Source organism: Hylaeus anthracinus, unplaced genomic scaffold (assembly GCF_026225885.1).
Source record: "Hylaeus anthracinus isolate JK02 unplaced genomic scaffold, UHH_iyHylAnth1.0_haploid 11982, whole genome shotgun sequence".
Classification (NCBI taxonomy): Eukaryota; Metazoa; Arthropoda; class Insecta; order Hymenoptera; family Colletidae; genus Hylaeus; species Hylaeus anthracinus.
The window spans coordinates 7,582,061-7,607,470 of record NW_026534330.1 but is presented as its reverse complement, the minus strand read 5'-3'; the positions used below and the strand labels follow the sequence as shown (position 1 = coordinate 7,607,470).

Below are 25,410 nucleotides of genomic sequence, written 5' to 3'. Positions count from 1 at the left end.
GGAGATAATTCCAAAAAATTACAAAAACTACTTGAACATATGTATAAAATGTTCTCAAAGTTTCATCAAATTATATACAGTTCATTCTTGCTAACAAAAATTCATGCAAATCACTAAAAAAAAACGTAGTCATAAACCTATTTACCCCCTCAAAGATGCACATATTTGGAGTTGATGCGAAGTTATATATGTATGAATGAAAAAAATGAATAACATCAGTGAAAATATATACTGGTAAAATTCTTAAAATCTAACGATCAATCTATTAATAAAAGTACACATTTTATTCCCACGCGAAAACTTTTCTTTCGTGCCCTTTTCTTCGAAAACTACTGTCTCGAATACTGGAAACTCCACCGCAAGTTATCTCTTCGTGCGCTAAATTATACCACCCCATTCGCAAATACACACACAACGACATAAATACAATTTCAAAGGAGTTCGTAACACCCTATATTACAGTTCTGCAGCGCGAGAAAAAAACACACAAATCCAGTTTTATTGCGGCCCCGTTGAAAAGAATCCACTTAAGGGAAAGGGGATGTGTATTAGGTTGCTGGAGAGTTCTCTATAAAGCTCCGCTTAATGAAACTTTAATCGAAAGAATCGAGCACATAAATGATGAAGTATGGCGACGCGAAGGAGTCGGGGCTTTCGGAAAGTAGTTTGCGATATCGTAAATCACCCGACCCCTCCCTCCCCCCTTTCCCCCCATCTTCGGTGCACGTACACGCGTACAAACAGCGTAATGCATTCGCATGCGTACAGCTCGGAAGCTGGCTAATGTATTCGGAGAGATGTAACGGTATCGATGTCGAATCTTCCTCCCGAAAAATAACTATGTCGTCGGTGCGGAGGCGTGGAGAGAGAAAGGGGGCGCCATTTGGGGCCAGGGGGGTGGCGTGGGAGGGAAATGAAATTACGTGGTTGGGAATTCGTACTTTTGGGGAGCCACGAGCAAAAGGACAAGTGGGAATACCCAAGGAAGGAATAGAAATGGGAATTTAGTTCAATTGAAAGGATTCTTATTAGTAGCGGTTTCCAAGGAGGTAATCACAGCTGGAATCGAGAATTGCAAAAAATTAAATCGTTAAATGAACTGGATGTAACGTGTTGAAACACCGTTAGCGAAAATTATACGACGAAACGTTCATTATGGGAATTATTATTAAGGGGATGTGTGTTCGGGTAGAACGGTGGTCGATAATGGGAAATGAAAACATTTTGAACCCTAAATCGAACAAATATTTTATCATATTTGTGGCGTTCCATTCTTCTTGTACCTGCTGGTTCCGTGTAATACCGTTGTGAAAAATTCAAAATGAAAACGTTTTTAATTCTTGTAGATCTGGTATAATATCTGGCTTGTAATATTTAGCAAAATTGTACTAATATTAAAGATTAAAATAGCTGCACTATTTTTGAGTAAAAATAATACCGTATACTGATTGCAAGTAAAAGCTTGACATTCTATTTTTCAAAGTAGGATAATTAGCTTTTATTTTTACAACCTTTCTGAAAATTAAAGTGAAATCTTTTAATCTCGCAGTCGTACAAAACATTTTTATTCTGAAATCTCTAATGGATGGCCATGACTGAAAAAATTGTAAATTCAAGTATTGTATATTGGACTGTCTAGAAAGTCCATGTTAATGCAGGTCTAATTACATCCCTTAAAAGCTGGAAAGGTTGTGGAACAACCTATGGTACCTATGTAATTCAATAAATGTATACCGAAATTCAAATGTGCCTTTGAATTGTTTTTAAAAATTCGCACGAGCTTTCTGGACCACCCAATAATATACTATTTAGTAATATAATATATAATATTATAAACATTGGAATTTTATAGACACTAGTATTCTTTAGGAATCTTTCATAAATGAATAGACATGACCAACTGTTTATTTGATTTAATATAACATATATCTCCTGTTTATCTAAACTGTTTTATTGTTCATCCGAAATCAACAATGCATGATTTGACCATCACAATCACAGTCCCTTATTGTTAAAATCATTCCCATTCGTACTTCCCGTCGACCCGCAAGCCACGTCCAACGTATTCGCCTGCAACTTCCAGCCGTTACTCCAAGACCATCCTGTCGCATTAATATTTCCTACTATTCGAGTAATTTTTCCATCGCCGTTGAACTCGTTCTCTTCGTTTTACCGTGAAATTCGTCCCCAACGTTCGCGGAAATATGGTCGAGTTGCAAAGTGACCTGACAATATTTTCAAAATGATGCAGTCTCTGGCATAAACGTACCTGGTGAAAGAACCGTCAGGATTCCGCTGAAAAAAAGGATAACTGGGTATGGGTTGGTCGGGAGCGCGCGGGGGGGGGGGGGGGGGGGCGAGAAAGAAAAGAAAAAAAGCAGAGGAACGAATGCAAAGGAAATGCAGCCCAGTTTGTTTTTTCCCGTGCAACGCGCGAACATGAGAAAAGGGGAGGGGGGTGGGTTAGTGGGAGAGGTTGGGCCGCCAGGAATACTTAACTGCATCCGTTGAATATTCCGAGACAGAGACACGCCGACGTGCACGTACGCCCCCGCTCTCTCGCGGGTTCCCGGGCGGCATCGATATAGGTGCACATAATATACATACATATCCGCGCGTGCACATATATCCGAGCTCTTCGGAAAAGGGACAGCGCGCGGCTGTTTAAATTACTAAACTTTAAACTTTCACTCACGTATGCAAACTAATGCAAACTGGAGGCTTGTGGAAGGAACTGCAAACAGCTCACTCGGGAGTCCCTACTACCCATCCACACTCCCAGGACGGGTCTCTCGACACCCTCCAGCCTCTGGCAGCCGCCTCGCTCTTGCTCCACTCCTGCAACACCCCTCTTCCGTCATCCTAGGGCTGGCTTCGCTATCTATATATCGGGTGTCCTAATTTTCCTGTCGACGGAGCATCCAGCCGCCTCTGCCATCAGCTCCTTGCGAATGTTTTCGCTTAACCAGATGAAGACCGAGTTAAGCACGTCATTAAGAGCGCGAAGTGGTATTCATTTCTCAGCTCCCCCTCCGTGGGGAGGTTAGACGCCAGGTGAGTTCGGCACACCATCGCTATTCCGAGGCTTTGTCGCGCGTAAACAATCTTCTCGACTTCCTAAGCCGCGTCTGTCGCGAGCGTCATTAAACGCCGAGAAAGGTCAACGGTTCTTCAGTCATCGATTCACGACTCCTTCGCCGCGTCGCCCCGTGATTATATATGGTGCCAGAAGGGGGCGAGACGAATTCAGAAACGGGTGGCTGTGTTCGAGGGCTGAATCTGGGATACGAGTCGAGAAATGGCGAGTCAACGCGGATAATACTGTTTGATCGGAGTGGTACTGAATTGGAGTGATTTTGGTGTATTTGTCATTGCGAAGGACTGCGCATTTAACCCCTTGATGGCGGGACGATTTTTGTTGGAAATTCTAAGATGCGATGAGGTGTGAATTAAACAAAAATATCAGCTTAAGGGAAATGGTAAAACGGAACATTTTTATATTTATAATGTATTCGTAGGATGTTTAGTTTCCAAAATAAAAATTAAAAACTTGGAAGACCTTCTTCCTTAAATTAAATTTTTGCAACAAACTTCTAACTTTTTATTTTTTATATTCGAAAAAAGCATCCTATGAATAAACTGTAAATATAGAAAAGTTTCGTTTCATCATCCCCTGTAAGCTGATATGTTTAAAAATTGGTTTAACGAACTCAAACATTTCTATGGTCCTATATATATTATATAGAAGTATATTCTATAACCCTTTGCAGTCAAAGGATTAATAGCTCCGAAGGTTCAATCTGTTCTCCTTTACTTTCAGTACTACTACATTTATAAAAGCATGACTAATCAAAAAATACTTATAACAGAAATTTCAGATCCACTTTTGCAGTTCTTTCACAAGAAAATCTTTTTACTCTGTCAAGCATAAATAATCGAGAAATAATTACACCCCGATCGTAATAGAAAATTTAATTTAAGGTGGACCTTTAATTCAGTAAAAGTACGTGGAACTCGTTACCGTAACCAATACTTTCAACTAACAATTAATAGCAGAAAATTGTAACTACCAGGACACACGAAGATTGTCGAAGACTTCCCCCGTAAAATTCGCGTCTTAACAAAGCTTCACGGCGAACTTTACGGTCCTTCGTTACTTAAACATTATCGATAGTTTCCCTTCAAAATTTCGCCGCGCTCCAGCGAGCACGTTAATCGTCAACGCAGTTCGGCCACGTTACACTTCCAAACAAGTTGTACACCGCCTTCGATATTAATAAAACTTCAGACGGTTCGTCGATGGAAAGTAGTTTCCAATGTTTCGACACTTTCGGTTTCATCCGATTGAAACAACTCCCTTGGCAATTTGTAACACGTTTCCCGTTCCGAGTATTATGAGATTAGTATCTACGAAGCTACGAAGGCACTTCACGACGTGGCTGGATTAACCGCTCTGGCGGGGGATGTCTGGATGTTACAGACAACAGTACCTTTATCGAAAGAGTACAAATCAATTGATTTGTGATTTATGGGATAAAAATTTGTTTGCTCTACAATTTATGGTTTGTAAAACTGTTGGAGTTTTTTGGAGAATTATGTACACTTGTTGCCAACACAGAGAGTTATTAATTTTCAATATTTCTACTCATTGATGCCGTTTACTTTTCAAGATTGGAGTTGTAAAGATACGTTGGTTCGGATGTTGGGGAATATTTGTCACATACATACGAGGACCATTTTCTATTGTAACATCATTTTTACTCCTCTCATATTTTTTTTTTTTTTTTTTTTAAGTCTCTATGAAACTATCTAATGATGAGAGTTATATAGAGTTACAAAGGTTTGTACATGATATAAACTTTGTTCTTATTTGTACATTATGTTTCAAATAATTACAGCATTTTTTTTAACGTATAAATTACACTCTTTTATGAATTTACACAAGTAAAACCTCGATTTACTGTTGGATTTACGAAGTAAGAGTCTTGTATTCATTGGAAGTTGAAAACCACACTTTCTCAAACTTTTTATTAATTTAATTCGTGGACATTTATATAATGGACATTGCCAAACTATATGGTTTATCCTTTATTTCTCTCACTTATTACATCAGTTTATACAATCTTGCCTAACCATGAATCCCAAGATTTCTGTTCTTCCCAATGATCATTCGTGGCACGATCGAGCAAGCAATTTGCAGTGTCCAATAGCCATCGAACTTTCATTTTCTTGGCTGATCGTAATCCCGAAATTGAACTCTAATCCGAAGGTGAGGTATTACAGGAACGACATGACGGAATGCGCTTCGTAACTCGCAGCTAACCGACAAACCATTGGGGGATCGGGGGAGGACGGTGTACAGCGGGCCTACCGCGACACGAGGGCAACGATAAGTCAGCGAAATTATCGAGATTGTCTTTCGAAGTTCCTGTGGCGGTGGTTTGTGGGTAATTTAGTGCGAGCCGTAAGTAATAATCGATGCCGAGCGAGTAACGCGGTCTGCAGTAGACGCTAATAAGGACATACATGCATACATGCGCATATCTATGCATAATAGGTGCGGTGTTGTGTAATAGATGCCAGTTGTAACTCTCACACGAGAGCTCGAACGTCCATGGTTGCCAGAAACTAGAAGATTTATACGGTGCTACTTGAAAATTAAGCGAAAACCGCAGGCCAGGTTCTCTCCTCTCCTCGTCTCGAAAGCATTTACTCCTCCATTCTTCGCGACTGGGAAAGAACGGGCCACCCATTGGCTGTCACGAACTTTGCGCAACGGTTTATTTAGCCAACGAAGTTCGATAAATAAAATGAATCCCGTTTAACAGGTTCCATCGAACCTATCAGACTCAGCAAGTATTGCAATAATGAGTTCCATCCATTCTCAAGGTTTTGATGCGAGAACGGTTGGGAACTTGGAATATTTCGGGTAGGTGTTGGCGTAGATGGAACTGAGAACGTTTCCGAAGTTACAGGTGGCATCGAGCTCAAATTTTCCAAGTTCCATCTATTTCCATACCCTAGCGTAGATTGAAACAAAGGGATGCTTCAGCGATACTTGAAATATGTGTTTCTTTGTTTTGAATTGTAAGGCTTTCAAATGGGATGGAAAATATATCAGGGATATGCATTTGATCGATATTCAAACTTCAAGTGTTTCAGAATTCAAATTCAAATTCAAAGTAAAATTCTAGTTACAATTGTCCATTTCAAGATCAATTTTACTAGAAATTATGAATCGTCTGATCGATGAATATATGTTATTGTTGAGGTATTTATTACTTAAACATTCATAAAATCTATATTCTATTACATACCTTCGATATAGCCTCGAAAAATTGTAACATTATAAATGAGTTGAACTTAAAATTGTTGATTTAATTGTAAGTCTGGAGATGAATACAATTTCTAAATTAAAATAAAAGTTGCAGATTTAAGAATGAATACAATTGTTAAAATTGAAATTGTAGATCCGACAATGATTGTAATCCAGAAAATAAATTTGAATGGTCATTGTGCTCAATCATGAAAGTCGAAGATTGCGAGCAGTCAATATTATCTAACCGTACAGTCGATAACCTCCAGCCCAGTCACATATTACAAAAGAGAGGCAGGAACAATTGCACGATGTCGGCTGGAAAGCTTTTCCGGTCAGCGCAACACGGTTTACCAGACAAAAAAAAAGCGGAAATATTGGAGCGTACACTTCAAAACCATATGCAGAATTTTCTGAACGGGAAACAACAATCGTTTAAAAAAGAAGAGATTGAATGCGACCGGCGTAAACATTGACACGAGCCGGTAAAAACGGAAAGTGATCGCAATTATTTAAAACGAGATATTGCTGCAAAAACATATCGCTCCCTTTGAATCCATAAAATGGCAAAATTTAGAATTAATTATTCGAAATGTTTTACAATAGTGATTAAATTTTATTAGAAATTACGAATCATGTGGTCCAATGAATAAATGTATGGTTGAATTCATTATTTACCTTCGATATATCTATTAGCCTCGAAAATACGCTATCAATGAATTCACCAATTCTATTGTAATTTTGAAGTAATATTAATACTACTTTCTCGTATATTTCACTATGAAACATCAAATTTGTTAGTTCGACCAATACAGGCCAGACGTAAATTAAACAAATCAAAATTGAAATTGAAATTGAAATTGAAACTAAAATTATTATCGGAATTCAATGTTTCAGGGCGAATGCAATTGTTGAAGTTAGAAATAAATTAGAATTAAAATTGCAGATTTAGGAATGAATACAATTGTTAAAATTAAAATTAAAATTGTAGGTCAGAAGATATATGTAATTCATAAAATTAATTTACATATTCACTTTACTCGATCACGAAAGTCGAAGATAGCGAGTAGTTAATATTATCGAAAACAAACGAAGGGATAGAGAGTAATATACTGCTCGTTACACTTTGTCAGAGAGACGTACACTTCTAAGTGCTAGGAAATGATTATAACCGCAGAAGTCAAATAGGAACTCGGCTTTTACGCGAACCAGACTACACGAATTCTAAATTAATCATCTACTTTAGACGTTACCTGCCATTGGAAACCCCAGGAAAATAGCGTAGAAATTAATTTCAGACCGCAGCTAGTCGCCTTGATTCGAGCTTCGAATATAACCCGTGTATTGCGTGATTCCCGTGACACGTGACACGGATAGATTAATTGCATCAACATTAATAATAGGGACGTGGATTATATACACGCATTACACCATCTCAGTTTCATTTCACTCGCTGCTATTTTAATTATGTTAATGAATTTTGTCGTCTTCGATGCGATTTCGCACGGAATCACGCGACGCTGGCACCGATGCAAGGCTTTTTTTAATCTTGTGTCAGGCGACGTCGCTCCAAGTAATTGCCCCAAATAAATAATTACCTTAAGCAAGAACAATAGCACTCGAAACGATACCAGACTGTTGAAGGAAATCGTAAATTCCCCACTCGTGATTCAAACATCTGTGGATCTAGAAAAATTGATTTTCTATTTGAGTGAAATTTTGTCATGAAAAGGATTGTTACATATAATATTATCACATTCATGATGAACAAAACATTAAATAAACATACGATAAAAAATGATTCATGAAATAATTCATAATTTCTATAAAAGTTGAATAATTATTTTATAATGATTAGTAATAACTTATACTTTTTCTGAAAGTATAAACAATTATTGAAATATTAATATTAATTGTAAAATAAAACGTAGACCCGAGCATAATGTTGCATACTAAAAGCACAAAGGCAACAGAGGAACATCGATAATGAAATCATAAATTTAATCTTTGTTGCTATCAGACATTTTCATACGAATATTGAAATAATATCTGCGATGGAATATGTCGAGCTTCAATAGTCGTACGTTACAACTCGTAACGTTCCACATCATTTCACAACTCGAGAATGTTCTGTTCCCCTCCATCGTGAGACAATTTCACTGCCATGAGAAACATCTGTCAGGAATTTTAAAGTAAACGCCATGCATCTTCGGTAAGGTGCTCCTTAAATCTCGGTTTTGCGAAGGATAAGGTGAGTGAAAAATACTAGACAGAGTGGTCGACCGTGTTTCCAAAATACATGGGGGTGAATATGCGTGAAATGCAGGTGGATGGTATAAAAATATATGACGATACCTTGATAAATCATTTAAATTATTAAATACTTCTAATGTTATTTTATTTTACTTTTGATTTATATAATAATAGTCTCAATGTATTCGTATCTTGCCTTCGAAATTGTGCTAGAAACTACTTTAATCTGAAGCAGTAATGTTATAGCTAGATAAAAATGTCTAATATAAAAATTATAATGGTTATTCTGTTAAAAGATTGCATAATCGTATGATGATTGCATTACTTGAATGTGGTTTAATAAAAATAGTAAAGTTCAAGTATCCTGGCACTGTGTTGGGCATTTTAACGCTTTGATAATTTGATCAACGACTGTATTAATTTCTTAAAACATCCTGAAACGGCTCCGTTTCTTCTCGGAGAAAGGAATTTCCTCCGGAGAATAAAGTCTCGTAATGTAACCGATGAACCGAGCTGTTATCAATTTGAAGTTAAACGGAATGAAGTGCAACGGCAGAGAATGCTCGCGCCTGCCAATGAAAGTGGTTGAATTAAATGGCGCGACTGAATGGCACGAATTAAGATCGGTTACGGTGGAATATTTTCGGAGGTCTCTTTTTCTTCTCGAATAAATTATTCATGACCCCGTTGGCTGATTAATTGCGTCCTTAAGCTGAAGGATTATTAAGATAAATGATGTCCGTAAAGAAAAGAAATATTTTTTTCTGGTATCAACGACGAGCATTGACAAATTATCGTGACAAGAAATATATATAAATATAATAACAAGAAATTATATTGATATGATATTCATACAAGAAAATTAATTTCAATGTGCACCGTTTAATTTAAATGGCAAGACAAAACTAATTATCTTGATTACATGTAATTTAATACAAACGAAAATAGTGATAAGATATTGATAATAACAATTATAAATAACATTCTACTTGAAAATATATAGATATATTAGAACTTCCAATTCTAAAAAAATATTTAAATCGAGAAAGGACCAATTATTGTAACAGAATAATATTTTTAGTAAAATAATTATGTATTTTAATGAGAGTTTAGTTATTTCAAAAGCGGAGACTGCTTCAAACATTCCGGCACCAGTGCATATGATAATGAACAAGAAGGATACATTACAACCTAGTTGTAAAATTCTATTATTACTTTGAATTCAAGTGTTACGGAAAATATGACAGCAGAACAAATGAACATCCGTTTCTGAGCTTTCTTTTTGTATCGGTATTACTTCTGCTCAGGTACTAAATTATAATTTACGAAACTTTTGCAAAGGTACATATGTCATACATATGTCATAATATCTGGATTTCGGCTCACTTTATTTACGAATGTATTTTTAATGAAAGAACTAGTTTCATTTTTAGTACTGTCGAGTATTTTATTTATGGCGAATAAATGATTATTTTTTTTCCTCATGTACAAAACATTTTTACGACCTCACATTTTTAATATTATTTCAAAGTACGATTAGTATGTATCTAGTATTGTTTGTTGTTTTTTTTTAAATCTTTTTTAAATTCTTTACAATATAAATAAACATTAGAGCATTTATAATTTTCCAATAATTTTTATAAACATGACCTTTCAATTATCAAATGGTTCGAAAAACTAAAGAATTAATTCATGCCTAAATGGCACAATAAGCATTTATAATAATTTATAACAATGGAAAATTCACTTGAAGATAATCCTTCAGTTCTGCGAAATGCCTTCGAGTGGCGATTAGTAGCAGAAAATTTTAAGTAGTTCAAGATACCAAGATTGTCGAGGTCCTTTTTGTAAATTTCACATCTTAACGAAAGTTTAGTGCGAACTTTATGATCGTTCGTTGCATAAATGTTATCAACGGGTTTCCATGAAAGTTTTGTACCGTCCCAACGCGTACGTTAATTCTCAGCAAAGTTGAGTTGCGTTACGCTTCCAAAGAAGTTGCACTTTGTTAACGAAACTTCACATTGCTCGTCGATAGAAAATTATCGTATAGGTGTACAAAGTGAGAATATGTTGAAGGCTTGTTGTTGAAGCTTTGAAGTAAGAAAGCTTGTTGTTGATCGTTCAGCTTTCCTCTGGGTTTTTCATATGACGCGGACATTAGTAACAGCTATTGACTGCTTGACTATCTCTGAGTTGATTAAAATGATAGCAACAGTGTTGCGCACAATTTGGGGAAATATAGTTATCATTCTAATTAACGCATGCTACATAGTTTGAATAACATAATATTTTACATGGGAAGCGTAATTTTGAGAAATTAAATATTTATATTCTGATAACCTGAGGCATAAAATAAAATATTTTGGTGCTTTAAATATTGCTTGACAATAAAGCTAAGTCGTGGAAAAAAATAATATACCGCAAGTATTAATAATTCATATTATGATTACATAATAATTGTGTTACGTATTTGTAGTTCAACTTGGAATTCCATGAACTAACTAGAAATAAAATATTTTAAAATAAAGAATGACTTTAATAGAGGGTGACTTTTTAATTATTTTTAATTTTCTTTCTTACCCATCAACAAATTATTTTAAGGGGCCGTAAATTATTCTTTAGACTCTAAAGTTTAGAGGGTCTATTTTCGTTGGTCGAAATGTAGATGCCGACGGAGCCGAGAAACGTTTCCCTTACCGTGCGGTATTCCGTGAAACCAAACATTCTTGCTTCCATTAGTAACAAGTCCGATGTACGGTGAGTCAACATAGTAAAAGACAAGATGAATTGTTGAAATCCAATGACAGAGCATCTACAAATAATTGTTATCAATGGAAAACCTTGAAATACTATATATATAAATGTATGCATATAAAACTATATATTTCAATACATAAAATTGAAAGTATTTTATCGCATTCGTGAATAATTTATTGCGTATCTAACTGCTAATTTACCCATACTCCAATCAACTATGTATATTATTCTCTTTATCTACATACACTCCACCTTCAAGTTATACAGACCACAGTAACTTTTGATATAATGGTGTATTCCTGCCACGTGTCTTATCTTATGAGGAAAGTTCTATACACTTTCGTCATATGAATATCTGCAATTGCTCAACTGTAATTAATGTTTGTTTGAAAAACAAAAATCACTGTGTGCTTTGATATCGATTACCGAGGAAACATGTTAAGAACAAGTTAGTCGGTGGACTTTCCAGAGCAGTATCTATTTGGCGCTATTAAAATAATGTTGTGAAACCCAAATAATATCTGTTCCCAATTTGTATCATTTTCGTATTCACAAAATAAAATTTTGATGCTTGACATAGTGCGTTGAAATTAAAATTGTAACGTTATATCGAGACGATATTTCTGATGGTTGGCTAAATCCTACTCAGCACGAAACATACATTTTTATCTTCTTGGCATATCTGCTTATAGCAATTTTCCTCTTGCAGAATATGAACATGGAAACGTCAATTTGCAATCACTAATTAAATGTCTACGATATTACCGACGAATAATGCATCGTATTCTCAGAGAACATATCTCATCGATATACCTGTTACAAAACGAACTGGGGCTCCGCTGTGTTCAATTTACTAGAATGTTTTGCAGATCGGGTAATCAAATCGTAATTAAAAGTGTATTCCAAGCGGAAATGGAACGCTAGAATTTGCAACGATTAAATGCTTACGAACGCTATCTCACGGTGATCAACTTTTGATCCGTATCAAGCGGTGATTGCGATACAGCGATGCTGCCATAAAAAACTCGTTAACAACTCAATTTACAATCCTTCATTCCAGTTTCTTCCGTTTCTTTTTTTTTACAGGCAAAAGAGAGTGGAAAAATTATATTTAGGAAAAGATCGTTTGACCAGTTGAAGTTCTACAATGAATCTCGAAGAGGAGAATAAATTTATTATAGTATAATTTAAATTGATTTTCAATTCGAACTGAGAGTGAATTTGTTTTTTACATGATTTTATTCTTCATCGCATCTACTGCTTGATAATTAGCGACGGATTTAATTGAATTTCGGTTTAATTAGCGGTACTACATACTATTGTAGAGTTTAGTATCCTTGAGATAGTTGATGGTGTTTTGTACATGTTTCTGGTATATTAGAGCTGTCTCTTGATTCCAGTTGTACTTCCTTCTCCGTAGCTCAAATCTTCTACACTCGTACAGTAGGTGGTCGATTTTAATTTCCTTATTACAGTAGTCGCAGTGGGAGGATCCGTTTTCTTTAGTAGATGTGGATGTGTGATTTTTGAGTGTCTTGTTCTCAATCTAGTTATTATTACTTTTTCTCTGCTGGCCATAACGCTTTAGGATACTGATTGGTAAAAGTCGCGTGTTAAATTATCAGTTAGAAATCAATGAGTATACTCTTTACGTCTCTATTATTGGTTACAATTACAAAGTATGTTTACCGTGTATCTACGTCATGTACATCGATTACTTCACACCAACAATCTGTAATGACTCACTTAACTCGCTTAACTATATTTATTTTAACTACTATCTGTTTTCAGCTACCACTATTCACTTCTTCTATGAATGCATAGGCGTATAAACATTCTGGCAGCAATAACCAGAAAAATGACGCATACATTTACATTAACGATGCAAAGTGTCGTTATTACGAATCCGGGTCTTGTACCTGCTTCGATCAATTAATGCCGTCTCAGCTCTCTATCAAAATCTCGTGACCACAGTGGCCGCTGTCTACAAAAGAAATATTTTTTAGCCAATGCAATACGTCAGGTATCTGATGAACGTGCGAGGTAAAAGAGGGAACCGCAAAGAAGCATCCTGGACTCATCAATCGACTGTCCGAAGCAAATGGAAAATTACTCTTTCGTTTATAGGTTTTCGCGGTTAAGTGGTTGCAGAAGTTAAATAGGAAGCTCTGGTCGCTGGCGAGTGGAATGAAATTCAGAAAATTAAACGCGACCGAAATCACTATTTTTTTATCGTGTTTGGCATCATGAAGACCGGTGGAGTTGGGAAGAGAAGGCGAAGGAACGATATGGACTGAATTGTTCTATTTATTCGAGATCAATCATTCCTTACGAGGAATTTAGGTTTAATTTGGTCTATTAGCAGCAAGGTAAACCGTAAAGTCAATAATACTTTGTGATATTAAGTACACTTATGGTTGTAACGAGGAATTATTTTTTTTCAAAGTGTAATTCTCTCATGTAATATTTAATTTAATTTATATATTTGTTCAAGCAACAAACATATTTCTTTTGGAGTCGTCTTCGGAAGATTTATTGTAAACTCTTACAAAGATTTTGAATGGCTCGCAATAACATAGTCAATCATTTTGTTGAAAATAAAACCATGTAATCAAGATAAATGAGTACAGTAAACTCATTAAAATTCTGCGCGTCAATGTAGATGAGTAAATTGTGCATCGTGATTCATTATATCATATCTTGTATTCGTATAGAACGTAGAATCGTATTAGAGCATCACTTTACCTTCGCATGTTTACTTCAATAATTATGGTTAGTAATCACTGGAAGAATTCCAGAATTTAGAATTAGACTTCGCACACATATTTTCCAAGTCTTAATTATACTAACGGTGCTTGCTGCAATTAGCACAGTTTTCAATTGAGAAAATTAAAAAATTTTATTGTTGTATTCACTAGGAATATTTCTCGATACTTTGAATAACATATTAAATAAAACAATCGAATATATTCGAATATAGAAATAATCATATAATCGCACCAAGATGAAAAGGGCAAAGTTCAACGAAGAAACCTGACCTAAATTGTACAATCTAATCCCGTTGTGAAATAATAATCAAAGTAGACTTAACGGCGTGCTTAACAGTGTGTTTAACTCTGATGAACGACATATTCGTCTACAATAATTTGGGATTATATACACAAGGGATTTCCATGAGTCAGTTAAGCGCGCCGTTTCAATGAATCGATGAAAAACTGCGCCATTACCGTCGGAATCGTAATATTCCTTCCAGTTAATGTTTACAGACAGTAAAATATGTTCTCGCTGGGCAACGTTTCATTTGTTTCTGGGAATTCCCGCGAGACAACGCAACGCGTTCATTTATGACGTCTCAACTTGCCAGTTACACGTCAGCGCATGCGTCAAGGTCATGGTCATTGAACGAGGATAGTGCAATCGGGTGAAGATCGTTAGTATTATTCACGAGCGAACACAACCGATTCTTTCAATGTTAATTAAACGAGAACAGAGTGATCGTATTTGTTATATAATATATAAACGTATCTTATGGTTTTTATAACTGACCAGTACAAATATGAAGAACATGTATAAATATATCTAACTACCCATCTAGATATGAAGTTTTCACCTGAATAAAATAAAAGACTAATATTTTATCTAGAAATATATAACATTATATTCCATTATATAATTCGATAGTAAAGTTTACTTTTGAAAAAGTAATGAAATAAATTTTAGATGATTCGATTTCATTTATATTTAAAAATAAAAATACTTCTGTCGAATATACAGGATATTTCCCAACATGTACCTTTAGCAATCGAGATCACTCAAAAGATTTGCTTTTGTCCACAAGCTACAGCCATTCCTTTTGTGTATTTCGTACTTTCCAATCTGAAACTGAGTCAGTGTAACTGGTTCTCCCCAATTGTTTATACGCAATGTTCGGAAGTTCCACGTTTTCCTTAACGATGGATTAACAGGTCAATCGGATGTCAGTTTCTTAAGTAATTATTTGCGTGAGTTATTGAAAGTTCCACTAGATGTTGTACCGTCGCATGTGATTTATGCATGACGGTTCACCGCCACATTTCAGCTGAATATACCAGACAGTTCTTGAACGAACGATTTTCTAACAGATGGATAGGTCACGCGGGATCTATTGCCTGGCTTGGTCGTTTTCTAGATTTAAATCCGCTGGATATGTTTTTGCAGCCATTTCCAAACATTTATTTACTCAACACTCACTGGTGGTGGCGATACACTTCGTCAACGACGTTTATTTGTTCTGCAAGCCAACTAAAAGTAGGTGTGATATTTTTGAAAAGCTAGTCAGTAATTGTTTTATAAAAATGTGATTTTAATGTCCATGCCCATAACTTCAGTTAGTCCTTTATAAATTAGGTATTGAATAGTTTTACGCATTGTGCCAAAACAGGGTAATGAGCATAAGATTTTCTGACAAATTCGCAGAAGGCCACAGTTGATAAATAATCCTTGAGGACGAAGGGCAGATTAAGAATACTGGTTTTTCATACCTGACCTAGAGTTACGAATAAGATGTCCATAATTAGACTGGCGTCAGAATGACTGCTTGGGAGTACAATTACTTTGAAGGTACCTGCCATACCTGTGCGTCAGCAATATCGGACCAAAAGTAATCGATTCTGCCTTGGAAACGGTGAAAGTAACCGACCCTTACCTTAAGTGCTCAATGACGAGCTTGTAACAAAAAAGAAAACAATTATAGTATTACTGGCAGCTGTACAGAAAAGTAGGTAAACATATAAACAGCTAGCTATCAGCACTTGAATGGAAACAAACATTCATTTTATTATTTGTTCAAAAGGTAACTTCGTCATAGTGTACAATTTTTAAACTAAAGAATTTTAAGAACTACTACAAAAATTAATTCTGAAAGTCAAATGTCAAAGTAAATAAATTTGAATGAAATTCTTAAATTTCGATGAAGTTACATAAACAAACAGCACAATAAATGTTTGATTATGGAGTTTCCAATTGTCTGTAAACAAAATTAAATTCCAACAGAAATTATCAAGAGTACTTTCTTGGCAGTCAACGTGTTAAACGTTTTTATTTATACAACTACGTCCGCACTTGCCGATGAATACTGAATTCTGTCTGGTTCTTGGGTTTTTCCGGGCTTTTATATTGCTTGGAGGATGAGTGATGTTAAGGACAGCGGTCAAAGGAAAATACAAATAAGAAATGGTACGAAGTACAGGATGAGTGAGGAACTAGGGACCGAGATTAGGATGTTTGGTTGAGGACGAGTCTATGGTCTTTGTCATGTTTGTGATTAGTTGCGTTGATCATCCAACAATATATAAAAATGTAGTTCTAAAAAATATAAAATTCCTAAAGAATCTTTCTTTAGTTTAACAAATTTTTGTCCAGGGGATCTCACCTAAAGGTAAGTAGCTCTAGCTGTCCAAAAGCATCAACGTCATTCTCATCAAAGACTCCATATCAAGGCCAGTGTTTGATCACGTGGTCAATGCCTCCCTGTTACGCACGGATTAATCGCATAAACTAGATGCCCCGTCGTCGGGAGTTCCATCTATAGAACGTTTCCCGGCGCTATCCAGACGTAGATATAAATACGTTCTTTTATTTCCCTGGAGAGGTCCGAGAGGATGCTGAAACGCGACGCGGCGCTTCGAAAATGTAGTCCTCTCACGATCAGACCAGTTCTCTAAGAGGTGATCACCGGCTGCTTCGGATTAATCCCTTCCCTCGTTGGCTGCCTCCACCCCCTTCCTACGCCATCCGAGGAACTGATGACACGTCTAGAAGGAGACGACACGCACAGGTCTTCTTTCTCGCGCCTTCCACCTCCTTGGGCCGGATCCTTTCAAGCTGCCTGGCGTAGATTAACTTTTGATACGAGACCTCGCAGTCTCCGAGCGAGCCTCGATTCGTACGCGCTGGCTGAGACACGTCCTCGTCATCGCCGTTGTCGCGCTACCGATTATCAAATCTCTATTAGCGACAGCGAATCACTCGTAAAACGAAACTTTACTGTCCGCTTTCTCGGCCGCGTCTCAGGGAGCCCCGAAGGCGCCGCGACGGAAGCCAGCGAAGGATAAAGGGCGGAGAACCGGAAGAACAGGGTGGAAATAAACGGGCAAACGTGAGTGCAAAGTAATCGTTAATCTTGTTGCCGGGGCTAGAAGCGTGGGAAGTGCGAGTTTAATCTAAATTATGGAAAACGCTTTGCATCTCCAGCAGGCGCTTTAGGGCTTCTCGCCCGCGCGCGTAAAGCGCACCGCCAACGCGCCGTTTTATCGCCGATTTTGAGGCGGACGTGATGGCAGTCGGATGAAAATCGAGTGGTATTTCCAGGCGAGAGACGAAACTCTGATACAGAGATTGCTGTAGCTTTATCTGTAACTCTGATAAGTGTCTCACTTGTCGAGTGGTGAAACCGAGTAGCTTAATGACGAAATGCACTGTGGTCTTCAAGTAATAAATATTGACCAGGTGATTTTGATTCGATTATTTTGGAATAATAAATATTGAGTGGTCTGGTGATTTGTTTTTATTCCACTATGGAATCTGCTGTACCTATTTATCTATTGTACCTATGATTGAGAATAAGGATTTTGTGACAGGTTTATTGCTCCTAACACATTCTGCGCGAACAGTTTAATTTAAAAAGGTATTGATGCGTAGATGTACAATTTCAATGATGGAAAATATAGAGAATATTAATATCAATATTCGCTCGAATGATATCATTTTTCTCAAAATTTTATCCACATTTTAGGTGGATGCTCGTAATATAAATAAAATACTATAAAAAAGCATTGATTTTTTGCTATTTTTGAAAAGCAGTATTATATTTAAAATCTCTCTTGCCTCCTATTGCAACTTATGGTACGCTCGATTCCATCGCTGTAGGCGATTCAGTGGTAACCCGTTTATGTCACAAAAGGACGTTTGTTGCCACTCTAAGAAACGAGAAGGTGATCGATGAAACACAATGTCGGTTTGCATTATGTTCGATGCGAAATGTAGAGCCGCGCGGCAACAAACATGATGAATTATTCGAAGTTTATGCGAATTTATATAGAGTTACCACCTTTTTTGTTATCGTGTTCGTTTCGAGCGACGGTGATCAATTGTCGCGGGGTATCGTTGCGTTTAACCGGTGCGAACTCATTTTTAATTCCTTGCTTCGAGAATAATTTATGGATACCTGCAGTGAGATAGACGTACAATGAGACTCCCGAAATGACTTGTCAAAGAATATGACGCACGCGTGGGTACCCTTTTGTTTCTCTAAATATTTTACCGATTTTTTGGATACATACAATGAAATAGAACGAAATTTATTTGCGAGGAATAGTTATTTTTCTACAGATTTGAGTTTCAATATGAGTTTAATCGATGAATTAATGTTAATTTTTCTTGTCGTAAAAGCATTATGAGAAACCTGTTTATTAATCGGCAACGTCTCTGTCGAAATTGAAGGTTCCCATATGGGTGACTTCATATATATTCTAAAAATTAACACAAACATGATAAAAAATCTTGAATTCCAGTGTGGGCATAACATTAAAAATAGCACTTGTATAAGTAGGAGCGCAAAAAATATAAATGCTTAATAAAGGCTAAATAACAAGACACTTTTAACGAAAGAATTCGGTCACCGTTAATTATGTAGTGTTATTACAGAAAATATAATTGTAATAGGTTCTAGTACTGATTAATTCGACAAAATCTAAAATCCTTACGAGAAGTTCAATGTTGATATTTTTAATTAAAATATTGATATCCTTTCAATGTAAAATCTGCAAAAATTGTAAATAAATAAAAGAAATTGCAGAACCGCGTATTCGAGCAACGCGATTTTAATAACTTTTGCTCAGCCAGGAAATAGCTGGAAGAATAATGGCGAAACCCAATTATCGAATAACAACGACGCGAACATTTTTCCAGTGATACAAGTTTATTGAAACAACAAATCAGCGAACGTTGGGTTTTAAAAATTACGTTATACATTCGTGGGGGAGGCGCGGAGCGATAAATTATTTAAAAAGCCGTTACGTGTATTATAATGGATGCCTTTCACGCTGCTCTCCTCTCGAGGAATTCTGATAAAGGACGAGAAGAATTGTCCTCGGGCGAATTCCCGTCTCCGACAAGAGTTACAATTAATTGCTATCTACACGCAATAAATTGCCAGGGAGGGCGCGCGAGGAACGATGATAATGTAAAAGCTTTGCGTGGCCTATCTTCTTGAATCGTCGGTCATTGTATCGTCCAGAAGAGTTGAAAACTTACTTTTAAAATTATTGCAACCTCCACACCTGCAGAGTCCGGTGGCGTTCCTCCCTAGACTGCGCAACAAATTCCGGATAAGGGATTTCTGTATGTGTGACTGTCTAAAATGTTTTTACAGGCGAAGATAACACAGTTACTTTATCAGGCTAATTTTGGTATTGGGTATATGAAGGTTTTATAAATAAGTGTAAGATAGTTAAGATGTCAAATTAACTCTGTTTGATTTTAATGGAACTTACTAACCTTACAAAAATATTTTTAGAGTGAATAAAAGTAGGCGTGAACCTTTGTGTTATTGAGTTTGTAACGTTATTTGAAATATTTAAATTATAAAACCATATGCTTCACTTATTTTGCCACGCCATTGCAAATTCACCTGGAGGATTTAAGCATTTGAAATCCAACAGTATAACCACCAGCAGGAGTTATTGGCCAGCTTTTGTGCAATAATAACAAAGAAATTTAAGAGCCACGATTTGGGCAACCTTCTCCACACTAGTTTTCACGTAATAAAATTCACAAAACGTCCGAAGCTTTGCCGTGTCCAGACTAGAATGCCCCTTAATCCTCGTGGGGCGAGGACACTTCGAGCTAAGCAACGTTGGCTTCAACGCTTTATAGGTGGGCGTAAAAATTTACGTCCAACCTGGTCGCGGGGAACGGTTTTCCCGTTTAAGTCAAGCTTTACAGCGGCTTTTCGAACTCGTGCCAGGTAGCGCGCGACGTACACAAGTTTTATCGTCGATACGCCGGAAGCGAAAGAGCAAGGAGACCCCAAATTGACGCGTAACAAGTCGACCGCGCCGAATCTCATTCGTACGCCGTTGCAGCGAAGCGGCTTTGTCTCGGATGGAAAATTAAATTCAAACTTTCCGCTGGCTTGAACCCTCTCCCCCTTTCTCCTCAGCCTTCGTGGAAATTTCGTGAACGCGATAGCGAAGAAACAATCGTCCTATCTTTCTTCCGTGCCATGGTACACGGTGAATTCGATATAATCTCTTTCTTTCTCCGTGTGGCCTCGGCTCGCGGCAACTTTATCGCGTTAGAGAAGTTCGTTCATTTGCAAAAAGAGCCCGGGGAACGTTTACGTATTGGTTAGGAAGAACGTGTACTCTCGATGCTGGTATTGTATCGTTTCTCCTACGTGGGTCATGTATGTAGAACATCGATTTAAGGAGAAACGACATCTTTCGGGTTGAAAAAAAGCGCTGATAATTGGGAATATATATATTTAAGGGTGGTAATGTAGAACACTCAGTCGATAAGAGAAATCGCTCTGATGGCAATGTAGAACACTCTGTTGATAAATTCTTTTCATCAGAGTTCTACCTTACCAAGTTTTGCTAAAGAAACGCAATGCATTATCGACTATCCTCTTTCTTACTAACCGGACTTCAAGAATTTTTTATAACAATGTCATACGTCCGATAAAATGAACTCTATTTCTATGGATAAAGCGTATAATAAACTTTCAAACAAATATCTTCACGTTTACGTTAGACGCAAGGAAACAAAGTAGTGTTGTTTGCCTCTGTATCATAAAGAATTGGAAACTTTTCAGTGACAATCTCAATAATGGCATTGTCGAACGTAGAATAAGAACAATTACACATTTCCTAACGCAATTAACCGCATGTCTTGGGCAGAACGGAAACTCTTGTAGCAACGGAACGAGTTTCCAGAACTTCACTCCGTTATGTCGCCTCCATCGCGTACCAGTAAAAATTGTATTGCGTTTTTCTGGGTTTTTGTTCAAACTAACTTCTGGATGGCGCAAACATAAGCATAACCTAGTAGTGAATGTACCAGAGAACTGAGTTTTGCTTATGGTTTTGAAAAATATTTTATGGAGACATTAGAATTATTGTGTTGAAGTTTGCCTGAAGATGTCACGATTCCTGAGTCGTTTCACTAGGTTTCTCAACTCGTACAAGCAACGATTTATAAACTCTTGCGTAACATGTAACTAAAGAAGACTGGTTTTACTTCTTCAGGAATGGATGACGTATAGTAAACAAGCTGCAGTGCATGCAGTATGCATTTGGAGTTCGCGAAAGTTGTGGAGAAGTGTCCAGACACAAAAGGTCTTGTTTTCCCCTCTAAAATTTCGATTGTTTATTATCTGCACAGTATTGTAGCATCTTTACTGACTTACTTAATTTCTTCTTAATTTTCAATGGAAATAATGTATCGGTATTGTAGTCTCATAATTCGTGTCTTATAGTAAAATCCTAGATCATCACCTTGCAGCCACTATGTTAGTAATTGCTTTTATGTTAATATCTTATTCATGTTTTCAAAGTCAAGACCAGCTGTCATGGTTGGATGAAAGTTTCAGATAATTTCAAGACTCCAGGTAGCTGAGGAATCGCTAATATACCTGACCCTAGCTAAAATTGCTCACCTGCTCTAAACACTCCAATCTCAACACTCCCCTTTAGGAAGCTCTAACCTTCCTTTATGACTTCATATCTTCGACGAGGATTGCTAAACCCTTGTTTTCGTAAATACAAAATCATGCTGATGGTGATACATCCAGCAAATTAGTGGCTAAAGTGTTCTCCGTGGATTTCCATACTACATCTCACACGACGTACAACTTTGGGGTTGTTTGAAATCTAGAGCAAGATTGCACATCCTTGGTTAGGCCACTAACGAGTATTTCATAGCAAGAAGTCGCTAGACTACACCCTGAAAGCTTCGAATATTTTATCCACACAGGAATAATCAGTAAAGAACTCGAAGCTTCGCAAGTCCAATTAATAAGTACACCGGGGCGCAGGAATAATTAGCAATTGGCATTCGGACTTACTGCTTCGCCAAGTATGCAATTTCACGCGCTTTGACGACCTTCGATATCATTTTACGGAATGATTCAGCATTTCCCGATCATTGGAACGTAAATCCTGCTTACGAGTGATGCTGCAAGTTGTCGTGTCAAACGATAGCGCGGCTATGCTCATCCGAATAGCTTGAAACGATACTAATGAACGGTTTAATAAAAGTAAGCGTGTATCGTAACGACTGCACCGTGAAATGTTGTAATTCTCAAAGGTATTTATTATTTCACACTTCGTTTATCGTTGTTTCGATCCGCGAGCTTAAATCAGACCTTCGCCAACTCTAACGAACTCTGAGCGCGTTATCAGAGCCATTTTAATTTACCGTCGACTAGTTATCCAACGGACATGTTATAGAATATTGGAACTATACACAAAGGATGTCGTTTTTGTATTTTTTATTTAATTTGTTTTGGTTGATTGTGACAAATCTTAAAACTAAAATTTCACTTATCAAATATTGTAACACCCAATCAGTGTGAAATGTTGCAAACATGTTCGGTTGAAGCATACGAATTATTAACTGATGCATTACGAAGTATAACATAGTAAACACAATTATTAAAGCAAACCTCATATGTTCTTTCCAAACTACAAATTTTTTAAGCATATCACAAAATGAATTTCCTTTGCGTTTCATGAAGTATCTGTGTGTCGAGACTCGGTATATAAAACCATTATCACTTTATGGCAAGATTGATGCAAAGATACTCTATGAGATGCAAAGTGACCTCATCTTCCATTCAGTATAATTTTTCATCTTAAGGTAATCTCATCTTCTATTCCCCGTAAGTGTCTTTTTGAAAAAACAAACAAATATTTACAATGAAATATGTATATTAGCATAAAGACATTGTTTATCGACTGGTATCTTTGTTTGCAGGATCAGTGGATCACAGGATTACAGTTTTCATCGAGGATCGGTAACGATGCGTTTCACGACGTTGATATCAGCGTTGAGCCTGTGTGTCCTTTGCATCCTTATCGATCGTACCAGCGGGTTCAGTAGGATTCTGGATAAGGATATCATCTACTCCCCGGAACAAGTAGAGTACATCCAACTATCCACTGCGAGATGTCCTGATAACACGATCCTGTGGCTGGGTGACCGTCGGTGTTACAGAGAGGGTGAACAAGGTCCCTGCAACATCGGGCGAGTGCTGGTCTTGCATCCGCTCTATCTGAAACCTTTCTGCAAGGATGTAGCGTTGGAGTGAAACGATTATCGTACAAGATGTTTTTTATCGACTGCGTGCAACTCTGCCAAAGATGGCAGCACGTATACAAAACTACTGTGTGCTCAATCAAGAAATTATTATTATTAATTTTAGAATAATGAAAATTGCGTCCCACCGTTTCGTCGTTATCATATTTAATTATTTAATGGCATTCTTTTTGTTTTCATTAAAAAAGAATCGATTCATTCTGTTATACGATTGATTCCTATTTAGCTATATTGTTTAAATTTCGTGTAGATTAATTTCAAATGGCGCCAAGTACTTACGTTTGAAAACTTGACTCTTGTGTTGTGAATTTAGAGGAATCTGAAAGACCTCGACGTTCTGGAATTGTTCTAGGTTTCGTTATAATGTTTTTAAAAGACGCTTTGTTAAGACTTGAGTAAATGATTTCATCAAATATAGGTAATAAATTCGCAATGCTTATATTTTCTATTTAGTTGCTTTTTTCAATTTTAATTTAGCGTAAATTCGAATACGTTTCTTATTTAAAACGTGCACAACTAATATTATTATAATGAATAGTTGAAAACGACTTTATACTTAGGTGATATTCGAATGTAAATACAAAAGTGACGGAATAAAAACTGTTCAGCTGATAAAAGTTATAAACACAGAATAGAACTGTTTGGGTAAATCAACTATAAAAATCACTTTCACTTATTATTAATTTTACTTATATCCTTCAATGTTTTTGAGTTTTTCATTTAATTTTGAATCAGCTTTTAATAAATTAATCGAAATGCAAAATAAATAAAAGAATTTTATTACTAAATAAAATAAGCGGTTAAGTGAAAAAGTTCTACTGTTTTCAAGTAACTTGAACCGTTTTTAGGGGTCAGACGCGCAACTTCAGAACCCACATCTATGTAAATATTTCTTATTTTGTGTACGATCTTTATTTATTATCATCTTGTACGAGGTAATATCAGTATTAATAACAGTTACGGAATGCTCATATACTCGTTATGACTTACTGAAGTCTGTGAAATGTTTAAATTATCTCACCAATGTAGATTTATAATGTTTAATTAAACCATAACAATTTGCGTATCTTCAGTACTGTATTTATTATGTATCATTTCAGTGTCTTATATAATAGAATTAGAGCGATATCACTAACATTTGTTACGAATGAATTAAAATTTCTGTTGAATAATCTCAGAGTTTCATTCTTCATTCGCTCATAGTATAATACATCAACTCACACTACGATTATCAGGAATTCGCAACATACATCTTCTAAACTTCCGAATGATTTAATGTGGCCCTCGATAAGGTACGATACTCTCTAGAGACTCAGCAACGTAGAACCCCTTCTGGACGAAGATTTTATCAACAGAGTATTCTATCTTACGAGTTCTGCCAACACAGTACTCTACTTTAACGACAGAATGCTCTTTCTTACCGATCAAATACTCTCAATCTTGCTTAAATTGTGTACTTTTAATATAAATTCTGGAAATGATTATTCTGCTTAGTAGGAATTATTTTGTACCATCTCACGTATTTGTTTAGTCCTACGTAGAAGAGTCAGACTGATGATACTACCATTTCATTACTCTCAAAGTTTAATCCACGATCTATTTCTAGTTATATAACAAATGATATCAGGTAGATCCTAAGAGTATTCCAATCACTAATAGTTATCTCGAACCTTCCTCAACCCTGTCTTACTTGTTTGCGTAGCCATTTCGTGTCGAGAATAACA

The 25,410-nt window shown here is 36.5% G+C and overlaps 2 long non-coding RNA genes across 4 annotated transcripts; one reads left to right on the top strand and one right to left on the bottom strand.

Annotated features, from left to right (window-relative positions):
* Positions 1 to 13,230: 13,230 nt before the first annotated feature.
* LOC128886167 (uncharacterized) lies at positions 13,231 to 17,211 on the bottom strand. Of its 3 annotated transcripts, none has more exons than XR_008459765.1 (3): positions 16,740 to 17,211; positions 15,123 to 16,033; positions 13,231 to 13,313 (listed from the first exon to the last, which is right to left on the bottom strand). It is a non-coding gene; the product is annotated as an uncharacterized LOC128886167 (long non-coding RNA). The 3 variants fall into 3 exon arrangements; XR_008459764.1 differs by lacking the exon at positions 13,231 to 13,313 and adding an exon at positions 13,468 to 14,112 and having other exon boundaries at positions 15,123 to 16,672; XR_008459763.1 differs by lacking the exon at positions 13,231 to 13,313 and adding an exon at positions 13,468 to 14,112.
* On the top strand, positions 17,211 to 24,131 carry LOC128886165 (uncharacterized). Its single transcript, XR_008459761.1, has 2 exons — positions 17,211 to 17,465; positions 23,345 to 24,131. It is a non-coding gene; the product is annotated as an uncharacterized LOC128886165 (long non-coding RNA).
* Positions 24,132 to 25,410: the final 1,279 nt, after the last annotated feature.